This window comes from Dermochelys coriacea, chromosome 15, assembly GCF_009764565.3.
Source record: "Dermochelys coriacea isolate rDerCor1 chromosome 15, rDerCor1.pri.v4, whole genome shotgun sequence".
NCBI lineage: Eukaryota > Metazoa > Chordata > Testudines > Dermochelyidae > Dermochelys > Dermochelys coriacea.
The window spans coordinates 8,029,017-8,045,901 of NC_050082.1; the positions used below are offsets into that span (position 1 = coordinate 8,029,017).

At 41.9% G+C, this 16,885-nt stretch overlaps 1 long non-coding RNA gene across 1 annotated transcript; it reads right to left on the reverse strand.

Moving 5' to 3' along the window:
- Positions 1 to 6,011: 6,011 nt before the first annotated feature.
- LOC122456754 lies at positions 6,012 to 15,121 on the reverse strand. The gene is made up of 3 exons (XR_006275791.1): positions 15,111 to 15,121; positions 9,841 to 9,844; positions 6,012 to 8,060 (listed from the first exon to the last, which is right to left on the reverse strand). It is a non-coding gene; the product is annotated as an uncharacterized LOC122456754 (long non-coding RNA).
- Positions 15,122 to 16,885: the final 1,764 nt, after the last annotated feature.

Consider the following 16,885-nt stretch of genomic DNA (forward strand, 5'->3'; position numbering starts at 1 on the left):
TTTATCCTTCCCTTTATATTTATGACACTCCCCAAAAAACCTGAGAAGTCAAATTCTGCTCTCAGTTACACTGGTATAACTCCACTGATTTAACTGGACTGATTCCCAGTTGGAACAATTTTAAGAGCAAAATCTGGCCCCATGGTGAATTTTTGTGGCTTGTTAGCAATCCACCCTGGTGCCAATCTTTCAGTTCCCTTAAGAAAGCTGGGGAAAGGGTAAGGAGGATAGAAAAGGTTTAAACAAGTATTTCTTTCTCTATTGGTTCATTTGATAATTACAGTGAGGTCAGGGACTTCATTGCTCCAGAAATTAGAGAGCTTCTCCTTCCGGAGATGACTGACGCTGAAAGGCAAAGCAGAGTGAAGAGTTGCTTTCACAGCAAACTCCTTTCCTATGCAGAGAGGAAGTTTCCTAAGGGACATTACAGTGCAAAACAAAAGACCATCAAGATAAGAAGTAATAGGAAGGGGATTTGACTTTGCCTCTAGTTCATGGGATGAAAGTGGAACAAAACACATAAATTAACCCAGAAAATTAGCACTGTGTTAGGGAAAGAGCTGCTTCTTGAATATTATGCCTACCTGTTTTCATGCTATTTTAATTGAGAGCATAATAATATCTCCTTTTGTGTCAAATAATATGTGATCAATAAAATAAAAACCAAAACCTAGTTCTTCTAATAAACACATTTATTTAAAAGCAACTAAGAAACCTCTTAAATAAAGGGGAGAGGGATACCTCAGCAGTTTGAGCATTGGCCTGCTAAATCCAGGGTTGTGAGCTCAATCCTTGAGGGGGCCATTTAGGGATCTGAGGCAAAAATTGGGAATTGGCCCTGCTTTGAGCAGGGGGTTGGACTAGTTGACCTCCTGAGGTCCCTCCCAATCCTGATATTCTATGAACCTGAGAGATACCACATTTGTATTTTTTCCTGCCTTCGACACAAAATACAAAATATTGCCCAACAGATGTTTTTAAAATGTGTTCAAAAATAAATAAATGAACAAATAAATAGCTCCCTGGCTAGGCCTTGTTGGCCAAATCTCTGCCTGGAGAGGACTTTTATGGCCAAATTATAAACCCTTGAAATTAGGAATTTACAATGGAAACAGCTGCTTAGCCATAATGGTAATGGCCCTGTTAGGCAGCGTTAGAAGGGCTGCAGGACACTGAGTCTTCCGATCATGGTCATGGACACTGGCTCCTAGGAACAGTGGTGGAATTGCAGAATTCACACACCTGGCAGCGAGCTCTGATCTACCCTGTGTAAAGCCCTTTCTGGCTGGGCAGAGCTTTCCTGGAGTAAACTATGCTAAGCCATGTTGGGTGTGCAGGCAGAGTGGCTGAAGCATTAATGGACTGAACTTATGTAGTGTCAATCACATGAGGAACTCAAAGACATTCGGCCAAATGCTAGTTGACCAAAGCAGCCCCATTGACTTTAACAGGAGAACGATCAGGGCCCATGGGCTCCAATAGGATTGATTACTTGAATAAGGTGAACAGGGTTTGCCCTTGTTTCTCATAATACACCTCTGTGGTGGGTAAATATTATAGCTGGGAGAAACATAGGCACAGACAGATTAATTATCTCACATAAGGCGCACAGCAAATTGATAGTAGAGTCAGCTGTAGAACCCAGGAGTCCTGACTCCCACTCGCCTGCTCTAACTGCTAGAAAAACACTTCGCCCATGGGTGTGAATTTCCTCTCTTTCTCTCATTTGGCTGGGTGAACATTAATTATCATGGATGCACTCTTTGTAATTTCCTCCCCTAACTTCTCCTCCTTTCCACATCCTTTATTAGGTGGTGGACTGAGCAAGACTCCCTTTGATGCAGCTCCTCCACCAACTGGTGGAGTTGCTGCACTGAGGTGTACCCTGCAGGGGGACGAATGCACCAGAGCGGAACTGAATCCAAGTCTCTTGCATGTTAGTAAAGACCATAGCCATAGGGACATTGGGCTAGCCTGCAAAGGGATTTACTTGCCAAGTTAAATATGTTTTGTGTCAGGAGGGTTGCTCTAACTAGGGTTAATTATATAAGAACATCAAGTGGAGCCATGGGAACCCCAGCAGAAGAGATTCTCAAGGACCTTTCTTTCATTACACTTGTTTCTCTTCCCATTTTTAATCGCTGAAAACCCTGTGGTGCAGAGCAGTGAAGTGACTTGCTTAAGGTCCTATAGGTAATCTGTGGCAGAGCCAAGAATAGAAGCCAGGCCTCGAGTCCCTGTTCTAACGACTGAACCACACAATCTATCATATGGCACCATCCCATGCTGAGAGAGCCCATCATTGTATCTGAACCGAGCAGGAGGTCCAGGCTTAGCTGCAATGAGCTCTGCGGGTTGCTCCCCTAATCTCCTTCTTAACTGTTAAATGACAGAAACGTGCAAAGTAGTTGGGTTTTTTTAGTGCAGCTGGCTATTTATAAACTCTCCTCTCCCCTTTTTTTCAGACCCTCCCAGTTGTTTATTATTATAATTAGACATGGGCTCAAGAATGCCAAATACAGATCATGTTTTCAATCCTCCCCAATTATATTATTTTATTGCATTGTTTTTCAGTACACCAAGCTTTTCTGTTAGGTAAGGGGGTCCTTCAGCAATAAAATCATTGTTGTTACCCATATATATTCTAATTTGAAAATCACCTGTTGTTTACATCATAGCAAGAAAAGGCTCCAAGGGAGCCAATGCATTACCTGGTCTACCCCACTGGTTCTCAGCCAGGGGTACACGTACTGCTGGGGGTACACAGAGGTCTTCCAGGGGCAACACCAACTCTAGATATTTGCCTAGTTTTATAACAAGCTATGTAAAAAGCACTAGCAAAGTCAGTACAAACTACAATTACATAGACAATGATTTGCTTATACTACTATACACTGAAATGTAAGTACAATATTTATATTCCAACTGATTTATTTCATAATTATATTGTAAACATGAGAAAGTCAGCTTTTTTTCAGTAATAGTGTGCTTGTGACACTTTTGTATTTTTATGTCTGATTTTGTAAGTTTTTAAAAGTGAGGTAAAACTTGGGGGTACACAAGACAAATCATATGCCTGAGAAAGGGTACGGTAGTCTAGAAAGGTTGAGAGCCCCTCGTCTACCCTATAATTCCTTATTGGCTTGGGTATGTTTGGTTTAGTGATCTGAAGAGATCATTATGCTGTGCTGTAGAACCATGAAATGTGTCCACTGTGTGGGCAGGGTTTATAAGGTAAACTGATTATTTCATCCCATCTGGTATGCAGGCTGTAAAAGTGGCTCAAATACTTACATACCTAACAGGATCCTGTTAAGAGTTTCAGCAGCTATGTGCTTCCAGGACAGAAATGATTTCCAATATGACACTAGATAATGTCTGCATTCATGCACTTGGTCTTTTCTCCAGTTTGTCGGAGACTAGGACAGCAGAATTGAAGAAGCAGACTTTTATAGGTTAGAGGTGAGCAATAGGCTCTTCTCTACAGCTGCAATTAACAGTCTTTCCTTCATCTTCTCCTGTGTGGTTCTAAGAAGAAGGGCTGCATTTTCCTCCTGCTGATGAAGGTTGATTAGCAGTCAGGTGGGGAGAGACTCTGGGGATGGCACAACACATTAATTAAATCACTTCTACCAGCTAAGCGGTGACACTGTGATTTATAGCAGAGCTAACTCAACAAGACGTTGGCATTTGCTGGGCACCAAGAAGAGAAACAGCCAAACCACAAAGCAGGTGAGACTGGGGGATTGTACACTTTACAAAAAAGTGCAGGGATGTTAATACATGCTGCTGATGGGTGTTATTTTCAGAGCAGTTCAGGAAGACCTGAAGGACTGTAAGTGGAGGATCAGAAACTCTGCTTTGCCCATACAGAAAATGTTTTAGTAGGCACTAACAGCTCTTTTTTTAAAATTCTTTAATTTAATCATATGCTAACCTATGTTTATAAGCCACTTTTCATCCTGAAATATCCCAAAGTGCTTTATAAATTATAGACAGTATATGAAGGAATCACTGTGCCTGCTGCCTTCAGATAAAATAGTAGAAATTTTTGAAAGGCAGAGTGTATGTCAGAGCAGGAGTATGGGCCAATGGTTAGAACAGTAGTCTGGGAACCAGGAGTTCTGGCTTCTATTCCCAGCTCTGCTGCGGACTCCTTGTGTAAGTTAGCTCAACTCTGTGTTTGTTTCTCCATCTGCAAAAGAGGAGTTAATGTTACTTAACAACTTTTCCATTAGGCTTTGAAATTCTCAGTAGGCATTAAAGAGAGAAGACACGCAGCATGAGAGATTTAGGGTGGACATTAGGAAAAATTTCCTACCTGTAGGGTAGTTAAGCACTGGAACAAATTGCCTACGGAGGTTGTGGATTCTCCATGACTGGAGGTTTTAAGAACAGGTTTGTTAGACAAACACCTGTCAAGCATGGTCTAGATAATACTTAGTCCTGCCTCAATGCAGGGGACTCAACTAGCTGACCTATTGAGATCCCTTCCAGTCCTACATTTCTCTGATTCTATGACAAGGCTCAAGGAAGCTTTGCCTCTATCCAGCTTCTGTTTTGTTGAGCATTTCAATATTCTAAGGTACCAATTTAAGCAATCTGTCAGCTAGAAAACTCTGCTTTCTGGTAATAGAGCTGTGACCTGTTCTTTATGAAACCAGGTGAAATTCCTGTATCTGTATAATGGAGATATTTACTTGCTTTTGAAAATATTTTGAGATCCTTGGGTGGAAGGTGTAATAAGTGCAAAGCATTACTACTACTACTACTAGCAGTACTTCAAGATAATTTTAGTATGCATCTTTGCCTTGGTAATTCTTTGATTTTTTGTTTCTCCTTAGAAGCTTTTAATAAACATTTTAAAGCCGTGTGGGCTATTAAGCCCAACCCTCCCCTCTCCCTTTTTAAAAAGAGAGATCTCTTGTATACATAAAAGGAAAAAAAGTAATAATTGATTATCCTATCATTACATCGTTTGAGGTGTGAGCAGGTGAACTTTAAGTTAAGAATGCATTTGAATGCATACATAAGAATGAATGTAAGTTTTTGTAGCTTTTCTAACTCAGTCTGTGACCATGGCAAAAGTCAGAAGCTAAGAGAGGGTCACAAGGTCAATGGGAGACAATGAAGGAAAACATTCAGTGGGAGATATTTATCCCTCTTAGTCAATAGTATTCGTATTATTAACTGGTGTTACACTAATGCCTAGACGCCTCATTCATTATTGGGATGATGCTGTGCTAGGTACTGTACATGCACCTAACGAAAAGATGGTTGCTGGTGCAACTGATTCACAATCTAAGAAAGAAAGAACCTATCCCCCTGCACAGTGATCAGTGGCAAGGAGATCCCAGCTACAAGAAAGACAAGGTTGTTCCTCATTGTTTGTGGTCAGTAAAGATTTCACAATTCTCTTCACATAAGGAGATGTGTATGACTCATTGTTCTGGCCATCTTGTGAATTAGGTTATTATATTTTGCTGATCTAACTTCAACTTTCCATTTCAGTTGAAGATAATATTTTCTGTTTTTATTCTAAATGGTTTGTTGTGTGCTATTCAAGTAATTGCCACATTTCCTCAGAGGTGATTGCTTTTTACCAATAAGATGAAATGGTTTGAAGTAGTAATAACTTGCATTTCTTGTATCTCCCCTATCCAAGGATCACACAATGCTCTATAGACAATAAATTGATCCTCCTCAGCATTCTGGGGAGGTAGGAATCATGATCCTCATTTTATAAATGAAAACGCTATAGCCATGCAGAAATGTGGGTCATAGAGGAAGCCTGTGGTACAACAGAGACTAGAACTCAGATTTTCTGCAGTGCTTTACTAGCAAATTCCTCTTTCACGCTGTAAAGTGTATAAAGTGCGTTGGGGCCTTCTGCATGACATGCACTCTATACATATAAAAGATGATTTAACTCTGGATTAACTGGATGGCTGGCCCAGTTTTAAATGGATCCATATGCATCTCCTTTTCATCATGACAGATTTCCAGCACGGTGAGCAGGGGGTTAGCCGCATGACTCCCATTAACGTTAACTTTATTTCAGTAATGAGGTGATAGATGTAGTACAATCACTGAAGCTCACATAATCACAGCGATGAGACAAAAGCATGCTGCAATAAATACTGTTCAGGATGATGACACTGACAACACTGATAGATTACACTGAGGATGGCAAAACAGGTGTCAGTGGCAAAATGATGGAGTGAGGTTGAAGATCATGCTTCAGTGTGCAATAATAAAGGATTATAAGGGACAGTAATATACTGAATTAGCATAGCTATGAAGGACAAGGACACTAGTCATAGGACAGGATGCAGTCAGCGAGAATACTCAGCAGTCAAGGCTCCCATGAAAGTCACTAGAAATAGAATTTACAAGATTGGGCCCTTAAAAATAATTCAGGGAAGATAATGAGGAATTACATAGGGATCATCATGGGGATGTTGTGATGAAAGCTATGTCTACACTACAGCTGTACAGCTATAGTGCCATAGCTGTGCTGCCGTAGCATGGATGTTTCCTATGTCAACAGAAGGTGTTTTTCCTTCGATGTAGTTGATCCATCTCTCTGTGAGGTGGTAACTAGGTCAATGGAAGGCTCCTTAAATGCCGTTGACTTAGTCCTGTCTACAGCAAGGGTCAGTTAGACTTAACTACGGTACTCAGAGTGCAAAATTTTTCATAGCCATGAGCAACATAGCTAGGTCAACCTATGGTTTAAGTGTAGACTAGGCCAAAGCCAACAGTAGGGAGAGAACTGTAGGAGTAGGGGGGACAACGATGGGGTGGGAAGTAGCAGGGAACCACATTACCATTGCAGCTCTGTTACTTTACGTAATAGAGTTTTCCACCTACAACTAGAGTTGGAAAGATTTGAGGGAAATTAGCAGATCCGTTAGCATACAACTCCTTCCCTCCAGCAGAAAACCAAAAATAAAGCATCCATTGTTAAGTGAAATTGACTGGAAGGAACAGTTAGATATGTTGCACTTGCAGACAACTTAGGGGGCCCTTTGTCAGTTGTTAGTTAATAAAAATAGTTGTGAATTATTATGATCTCATGTGATGACTGTAGGCTATTTTATTGTTAAAAATCACAGTCATAAAATCAAACCCTAAAGTTAGGCTTCTAAATAAAATGTCCTCATTTTTCAGAAGTGCTGAGCACCCATTGACTAATGGGAACTGCTGAGAGAAAATAAGTGAGAGCGCTTATTTAAATAGCTAAATATTAACTTTAAAACATAAATTGTCAATTTATGTAGATCATAAAAATTCCAGCCAAAGAATACAAGATCCTGGATGCCTTTGACAGTAAATTTTAAGAAACACAAGTTCAGTCAAGTTTAAAAAAAGTTAACTTTAGCAGTCATTACTTCTTGATTATGTAACAACTAGCATCTAAGATATGTATGTTTCATTTTTTTTAAAAAGAGAATTTAAAAATTCCATAAAGAAACCACATATTTAGAATAAAACAGCCTGTCAAAATATATAATAGCCCATTCAAGCTGAAATATAACTACTGTAGACAGTGCAGTGTGATGCAGCACAAAACCCATTTTACAACTCCCTTTGAAGCGCTCTGGTAACTCCTAAAACTGCTTAATGTCTCACACAAAGTATACCTGACCTGGACTGACCAAAGCCTAAACTACTTGATTTTATTTTAGTGTCTGGAGTCACCAAATGTGGGGACTCTTTGGAGAAGCCAATCTGCTCTAGCTTGTCTTTAGTAAGCCTCTGATTTTAACACTATAGCTACTACATCCGAGACACATTCATGACATGAACAAGGTGTCTTTCACGTCACTTGGATTTACTGTCTTGGGGGAAAATGCTTGAGAGTGGGAGCTGAATTGTTTCCACACTGATGCTGCTTAGCACTGAAGCTACATGGCCTGTCCCACCATGCCCTTGACCTTGAGACACAATGTTTTTTGTTCTGCCATCCCTATTTGCTGCACTATCCATTGTCACTACAGATACTCAAGCATAGCATAGAGAGACCTGATCAATATTTCTTTGTTGTGCATACAGAGCTGCACAACATACAAATACAGAGCTGCACAACAAATCTCACTTTCCTTTTCACAGTGACACAGATCACATGCTGCTGCTGCCATAATGAGAAACAAGAATTTTGGAAAGCATATTCATTATGTTAAACGCGACAGAGCATGCAAACCTCACCCTGACTTGGTTACCTGAAAATCAACATCTCCATCTGATTAAGCAACTACCAGCCAGTCACTTTCCCCCTCTAACCTTGATGTGGCAGGGTTGTGAAAAGAGCACACAGTGGGACATCAAAAACATTTCATCTGTGCTCACAAATAACTTAGTTTGTTTTAATGGCCTGGTCCCTTGCAGAGTTTCTATCATGAACCTTAGTTTTCAGGAATGAATCTCTCAGCTGTTTGAAATGGGATCAAGCTGAAAACGATGCCACGGAGAATCCCAGTTCAGTCTAAAACCTTCTTCCCCTACCCAACCAAAACACTCTAACTTTGGCCTAAATCCTGTCTTCTGGATTTGGCCCTTAAACAAATTTGACCCATCAAGTCATTTTTTTGAGTTGTAGGACCCAAAGACCTATTATTAGGGTCAGAGGAGTGACTTCGTATAAGTGACAGCTTATTTAACGGATCTGCTCCTGGTGCATGTTCCAACGATCTTCTTATTGAATGACAATTTAATTAATTCCTATTAGCCCTACCGAATCAGCACAGAACTGGGAGAAGAAGCTGGGTTTTAACTTCATTAATCTGCAGAACTAACTTAGGTCTCAGTGGTGCCACCTCTTATAATCTAATTGTGAGTCTTATGATAGTTGGTGTTTCTCCTAAAGCCCCAGTTTCTGGAATTAGATCATTACCTGACACTCTCAGCTTTCCTTTAAGAAAAAGATTGCAGACCTCATAGTTGCAGAGAAAAGCTTGAAACTGTGAACCTTAAATGTTCCAGCATCAAAATGCAAATAAAAATAAATGTTAATTTAAAAAAAAAAACTTATGATTTAAGTCAATCTCATGAGTTTTTGACTCATGATTGACCGATCAGGTTTGGTAATACTGGGCAGGATTTTAGTCTGGCTCATGTATCAGCAGAATTGTTAACTCATTTCCAATTGCAGAACCTTTATGATGGGTGATTACGCATGGTCCAGAAAGATCCTTGCTTGACTCTCCAATCCCAGTTTGGGTTTGCAGGACAGGCAGTTCAAAAAAGCATCTTTATACTTGTACACTGAGAAAGACTTGCTCTGGAGTCACCAAGACACAGAAATCACAAATCCTCTTGATATTCTCACAAAATAACTTTTCAACCTAAAGCTGCAGTTATAAGGAAGTGAGCTAGCTCCAGGTCAATTGTTTGTAAAGCTTAACCCCAAAAGAGCGTTTCAATTGAACCATTCACAAGGATTTGTCATTACTGAGTCCTTTCACCATTTAAAAAAAATATTGAAATAGTCAAAGTGTCGAGAGGTGCTACTGAGCCCACATAATACTTTTGCCCCTCCCTCCTATGTGTTATTCCCTTTACAAACAAGCAACATGCAATAAACTGTGCTGGCATTGAGCCAGGATCTCATAATCAGTGCCACTTCTCTTTCTTTAGCTATCTAGAGGTCCTCAGTAACATGCAGAAAGAATAGGACCTATTGACTGGAAAAAATAAGTGTAAACCCTTTGGGGCAGGGTCCATCTTTTTGTTGTATGTCTATACAGGGCTAAACAGTCTCTACATAAAAGAATAAATGGACACAAATCTGACATCAGGAATCATAGCATTCAAAAACCGGTAGGAGAACACTTCAACCTCTCTGGCCACTCAGTAAAAGATTTAAGGGTGGCAATTTTGCAACAGAAAAGCTTCAAAAACAGACTCCAACAACAAACTGCTGAGCTTGAATTAATACGCAAACTAGATACCATTAACTTGGGTTTGAATAGAGACTGGGAGTGGCTGGGTCATTACACATATTGAATCTATTTCCCTAAGTTAAGTATCCTCACACCTTCTTGTCAACTGTCTAAATGAGCCATCTTGATTATCACTACAAAATTTTTTTTCTCCTGCTGATAATAGCTGATCTTAACTAATTAGCCTCTCACAGTTTGTATGGCAACTTCCAACTTATCTGTATGCGGGTGTATATATATCTATCTTCTTACTATATGTTCCAGTCTATGCATCCGATGAAGTGGGCTGTAGCCCACCAAAGCTTATGCTCTAACAAATTTGTTAGTCTCTAAGGTGCCACAAGTACTCCTATTCTTTTTACAGGGCTGAGGGGCTCCCAGGGTCTACATAAGTACAAATACTAAGATCCACATTCTGCATCCCATCCTACCTCAGAGCACTGGCGGCTGAGCCGCTGCTCGCCTGAAAATACCTGTCTCGGTGCTGACAGGTTCTGTAGATACGACAACATGCTTTTGCATCCCACCCTCAAAGCATAGGTGAGTGGAGGAAGCCAGTTCAAAACCACTGTGCTTTCAGTGCTGGCATGCACCGCCTGTGACACCAGATCTAAGAGCAAAGGCGGGAGGAGCTTAAAGCAAAGAGAAAGAAGGTGCAGCCCAGCTCCCCATCTCAAAAGCAGAAGAGAGCCCTCCATCCTTCCCTCATCTTGGAAGAACAGAGCTCCCTTCGTGCAGTCAGAGCCCCCTCTCCTGTTTCAATCCTCTAACAGTAGAGGAAATACCTGAGGGGTATGGGGGTGGGGAGAGGTATAGGGCCTGAAGGAAAGACAAAGAATCCAGAAAGAAAACGGAAAGGAGACAGTGGAAATGGTGATGGTGGGTGTCAGGTAATGAAGGAAATAAAGGAATGGAAAGAGCTGGAGCAGACGCACAGCACTCCAGTGTTCTGGAATGGGAGAGGACCTCACAGGGCTTGCCTAGGCCCAGAGTTGCACCTCTTTAAAGGCGTGATTTTAAACTGCTTTAATTACACAGATGCACAAGGCCCTCTGTGTGCCTGCTTGTTTCGGTTAAAACAGAGCTTATGGGGGTTTAGCTTAAACTCCACTAGAAGCAGGTTTAAACTGACTTTAAATAAGCCCCTCTTAGAGCAGAATAAGAGTGTCCCTGCCAGGGTTTGCGCCATTTTAACTAAACTAATGCAAGTGTGTGTGTGTGTGTGTGTAGACAAGGCCTCAGGCAACCATGACGTGGAAGGGGGCTGCATCTCTGAACCCTCCTTTGCCAATCTGAGCCCTAAGTATACGGATACATAAGTGGGTGGAAGGGACATGAAAACCAAAGGACGCTCAGAACTCACCCACTGTCCTGAGGCAGGTGATGGCTGGGGGGGGAGGGATGAGGGGGGCTTTGCTGTCCCGTCCCTTCCTAGCAGCTGCTTTTCTCAGATACCAGGGTGTCACCCTTCTCCTGTAGCTGCCTCTGTCTCGGGGTCCAGGGCTGGGGAGCGCTGAGTACATCTCCACTTTCCCTTGCTACCCCACTCGGTTGTGTGGAAAGGGGCAGCGGAGGGGTTGTCCCCTCCCCGCCATTTGTCTTTGCACTAGGGCAGGAGAGAACTTTCTCAGCGGTTCTCCTGCTCCCTGAGGCTGGCTGCCCCCTTCTCTATGAGGCTCCCTGAGAAGGGAAGCAGGTCTCAGCAGCCCACCCACAGTGACAGCGTGGGGGGAGAGGGGCAAGAAAAACACGTGAATGCTGCCACCAACGCTTGACCATCATTGGTCAGAACAGGAGCTGGAGGCGAGACCCTTGCTGGTACATCTCACTGGAATTTGAGCGTGTCCGCTCTCAGCTTCACTCCTGGAGCTGCGTTGCTGTGATTCCTCCTCAAGCCCTGTCCGAGCAGACAGTTCCGACCAGTGTTCGCTGCACTGAATCCGCATGGGACTTTCAGTTGCTCTGCAAAAGCAAATCAACAGACTGGCTTGGTATTGCAGACTCATTCCTTGCTACCTTCGTGCTGCAGGGTGCACATAGGTCAAGTCAAGGAGACTTTGTGGGCATGACAAGCTTGAAGAGACAGTTATACTGGCAGTTATCAGTCAGAAGTAAGTAAGATCATCTCGGAAAGTTACTCATTGTCTGTTCAGGGCTTGATCGGACGGGTACATATGTCATTACTGAGCTGTTGGCAGTTTGCTGTGTAGTGCAATACCATCTCTTTTGTTTCTCCCAGGGTCAGGTACTTTTCTTTATTACAGTGGTTGAGAATTAGGCTGCCTCAAACCGGTGACTTCTCTAGATGATGCACTATGTATGACAACACCTAAGCGTGTGGGTGAAATGTTAAAAACCCAAGCAGCATTAACTTTTTGGTTTTTTTGTGGGTTTGTTTGCCCTTTGACTACAGTACTGTTGAAAAACAAGAGTTGGAAATACAGGAGGAATTGCACATTTCCTTGAGGAACATGGATCACCTTTGTCCCCTGCACTCAGAAAGTGTTCCTGTTTTTTGCCAAGTGAAGTTTTGTCTCAATAGCTCAAAGGGACACATGCGAGACTTCATCTTGAATGGGAGAATACCAGCTGCTACTTAAGTCTTATAGTAACCTCTGCTGGCTGATCAATGGTGTTACATTGGTGTTAGCCTCAGCCTGCCTCCCTGGCAGTTGATCTCAACAAAAACTGATCAAAGTAAAGAGGGGGTGGAGAAAGTAAGAGGTGTGTTGAATTGATTACTCATAACTGTCATGGACTTTTTAAAAGATATGGGGATTTCAAGTTATATATTATGCAAACTATGAACTGTTCATCCAAGTATGAATAAGTTTACTTGCTGGGATGACACAGCCATGTAAATTCATAGATTCATAGATACTAAGGTCAGAAGGGACCATTCTGATCATCTAGTCCGACCTCCTGCACAGCGCAGGCCACAGAATCTCACCCACCCACTCCTATGAAAAACCTCACTTATGTCTGAGCTATTGAAATCCTTAAATCATGGTTCAAAGACTTCAAGGAGCAGAGAAGCCTCCCTCAAGTCAACCATGCCCCATGCTACAGAGGAAGGCGAAAAACCTCCAGGGCCTCTCCAATCTGCCCTGGAGGAAAATTCCTTCCCGACCCCCAAATATGGCAATCAGCTAAACCCTGAGCATATGGGTAAGATTCACCAGCCAGATACTACAGAAAATTCTTTCCTAGGTAACTCAGATCCCATCCATCTAATATCCCATCTCAGGGGATTAGTCCTATTTACCCTGAATATTTAAAGATCAATTACTTACCAAAATCCCATTATCCCATCATACCATCTCCTCCATAAACTTATCAAGTAGAATCTTAAAACCAGATAGATCTTTTGCCCCCACTGCTTCCCTTGGAAGGCTATTCCAAAACTTCACTCCTCTGATGGTTAAAAACCTTCGTCTGATTTCAAGTCTAAACTTCCTGGTGGCCAGTTTATACCCATTTGTTCTTGTGTCCACATTGGTGCTGAGGTTAAATAATTCCTCTCCCTCTCCTGTATTTATCCCTCTGATATATTTATAGAGAGCAATCATATCTCCCCTCAACCTTCTTTTAGTTAGGCTAAACAAGCCAAGCTCCTTAAGTCTCCTTTCATAAAAGGGGCCCTGAAAATGTGATTTGGACACATTAATACATTTGAAATAGGATGTAATTTGACCTCTGACCTCTATACCGAGTGGCAGTCTACACAGTTGGAAGCTTTATTTTTCATGCCATGTTTGAATCAGGACTGTGTATTTGGAGAACAGTTTGGGCTACCCAGACAGTCTTCCAGGCAGTTATACCCTCCCTTATCAGACTGTTGCACTTTTTACTTATAAATCTACACAAGCTAGGTATAATTTGTATTAAAATAAGACCACAAGCCCCATCTGAGATGAAGGCCAATAGTACTAGGCACTGTACATACATGGAGTCCTTGCCCTACAGAGTTTACAATCTAAATAGACAAGGACAAAACGGGGAGGGGAAACAGAGAGATGAAGTGACTTACCCAGGGTCACCCAGCAGATCAGTGACAGGGCTGGAAATAAAACCCAGGTCCCTTGGCTCTCACTTCAGTGCTCTATCTGCTGGTCACATGGACTGTACCTTGTGGTAGAAAATATTTATTGTATGTGAGGAGAGCTGGGCCCAATCTGAAATTCCCACAAAACTGGCAGAAGATCAGATATGATCTGTCTCTACAATTAGCTATCTGCAATCTCAGCTATGTAAATCACATACTTTGGATCTCCTTTTTGCTGCTCAGTCCCATCTGTAACAATAATGCGTGGTCTTCCCCGTACACAAGAAATTCTGCTTTCTCAAACCACATAGTGCTTGCTATCTGGTCTTCCTTTTCAAACAGCAGGCTCTCAACAGCCAGGGAGAAAGTGTGCCACATTTCCCACTCCTCTCCCCTCTGCAACCTTCATATTACAGTTTGCATCATAGATAAGAGATATCCAAGCTACCTCAAGTGTCCTTCATTCTAAAGGCATTTTAATCATCCTTGAAAAAAATTCATATTTCCAACCTAGCTGAAGCTGTGGTTTGAAAACTATACTAGCTGCCAAGCGAGTCAGACTAGTGCAATGTTAGAAAGCACAATATATAGAGTGCAAGTTGCTAAAAGCCAGGAGCGTGTGGTTGGGAGTCCTTAGTAATAAGAGATAGAAACCAACACCATTTTGCCTTCTTCTTTCCCTTCATCTCCAGCAGATGAGGCTGTGGGTTGTTGTTTTTTTCTTTTGCGCTGCCTACAGTAGTTTCCCACTGATATAATGGGAATGCACAGGGCTTTTTAAGACTCCCACAATTTACTGAACTTGTTAACCCCTTGGAGGTTACTCATTAGGGGAGAAGGGATTCTCCTCCCCACAATTTGCCAAGATTAAGAAAAAGTATCAATCCTGCATGCAAATTTGATAAAGGAAATTGGCATGATTAGACTGGAACTGAAGGAGCAAAACGATTAGCCCACCACAAAACAAATCCATGGGTTAATTACGTATAAAACTCAGTCAGCAAAAAGAAGAGGGAAGGCAAAGAGAGGGTAGAAGGTTGTCAGAAGTAAAAGGATATTAGCAGTTGCTTTATCTAGTGCTTTATAGTTAAAGCTTTACAATTCTTTAATCCTATGACCACATATTAACTACTGCAAGGGTCCAGAGCGTAAAAACTTATCAATAAGGGAAGTGGAGTGATAAATTTTCACTGGAATATAGTCAAAATACCTAAGAGACTCAGCGAGACTGAGAGGCGAGAATGCTAAAGCCATGGTCATCCAATGTTCAGTGAGGGTCCCAAGCCAGACTCTGTGTTTGCCCATTCACCGTTTCACTCTATTAAGCTCAGGGGAAAAAAAAGAGGTTCCATGCTTCTCTTCAGCCCTGGTCCCTGCACAGGAGTTTTTACACTACCCTTTTCCAAGTCATCACTAGCTGAGGATTTGCAGGAAAGGAAGTGTGCACAAGCTCTTCTAAGCACAGGTCAAGTTTTCCTGGAATCTTAACTCTGCTTAGCTGATAGCTTTGACAGGTAGAATCACTAGAGCTCATATAACGCAGCTGTCACTTTCATAACCAACATATAAAATTTATAGTCACATGGTAATAAGTTGATACTTCGAATGGAGGAAGGACAAGTTTCTGACATGTATTACTATGCCCCTATGCAGGAATCTTCTGTTGGCACTCAGCTACCTCAGATTTCTCAACAGAGAATAAGTTTCTATAAGCTAGCTCTCAAAATTTGCCTTTTTCAGACCATTAAGAGAAACCATGTTATTTCTCTTTATGGAACGGAAAGAAAAAAACGGTTTCCTGTTTGCCCACACCTCCTTTCCTTGATTAGAATATATTTACTTTCACTGTCACATCTCACCCTATTGCATTATCTGGATTTATTGTTTTGCTCCATCTACCCCATAGTACAAGGGCACACAAAGACTAGGAAAACAAGTGAGGTTTTAAAACACATTAGCTAACTTTATACATACCCTTTGGCCCCTAGCATAGACAGGATTTAGACACCTTTAGAGATGCATGAGCTGGACACGGTACCCCCAGAATTGACAATGGTCCCCTACCACGTTTCTAAACTCCACCTATTTCACGAGTCTAGACAGCATCCAAGAGATTCCCCTATGGTTGTATAGGCTGAGCTTTTCTTACAATTTCCTACCACCGCCATTCTACCAGTGATATCAGTGACAGGGGGTCTAGTGTAGACAAGTAGACAAAGCATTAGAGTATTTTACTATCACATTGTTTAACCTAAAAACTCAATCTAAGTAGGAAGACACGGAAGAAAAAAGTGCCAGTGCCTAGTGATGCCACATCGTACTACAGCTGTACTGGCGTGGTTGTGCACTTGTGAGAAGTGTTAAAATACAGCTCAGCATTGACAAGGCCTTAGACAAATCTGACTGTCCTCTCTGAATAAGACAGGTTTGGGGTGGTGGGCTGGTACAGGGACAAAGCACCAGACACCCTCTTTGACATTAAGATGATCACATTGGCTATCTCCTTAGACTTCATGCTCCATTGTTTCTCAAAGTCCTGGTCTACATTTGTTTGCTGGCATAGCTATGATGGTTAGGGGTGTGATTTTTTCACACTCCCAACCCACACAACTATGTAGGCAAAAGCCCGAGGCTATGTATACACGATAGATGCTACCAGCACAGCTACAGAGCTGACGCTCTAGCACTGTAGGGCAGACACTTGCTATAGTGACAGAAGGAATTGTTCCATCACTGTAGTAAATCCACCCCCCACCAAAGGCAGTAGTTAGCTCAATGGAAGAAAGCTTCTGTCATCCTAGCTGTGTCTACCATGGGGATTAGGTTGGCTTAAATATATCTCTCGGTGTGTGAATTTTTCACACCTCTGAGTAACATAGCTAGGTCAACTTAAGTT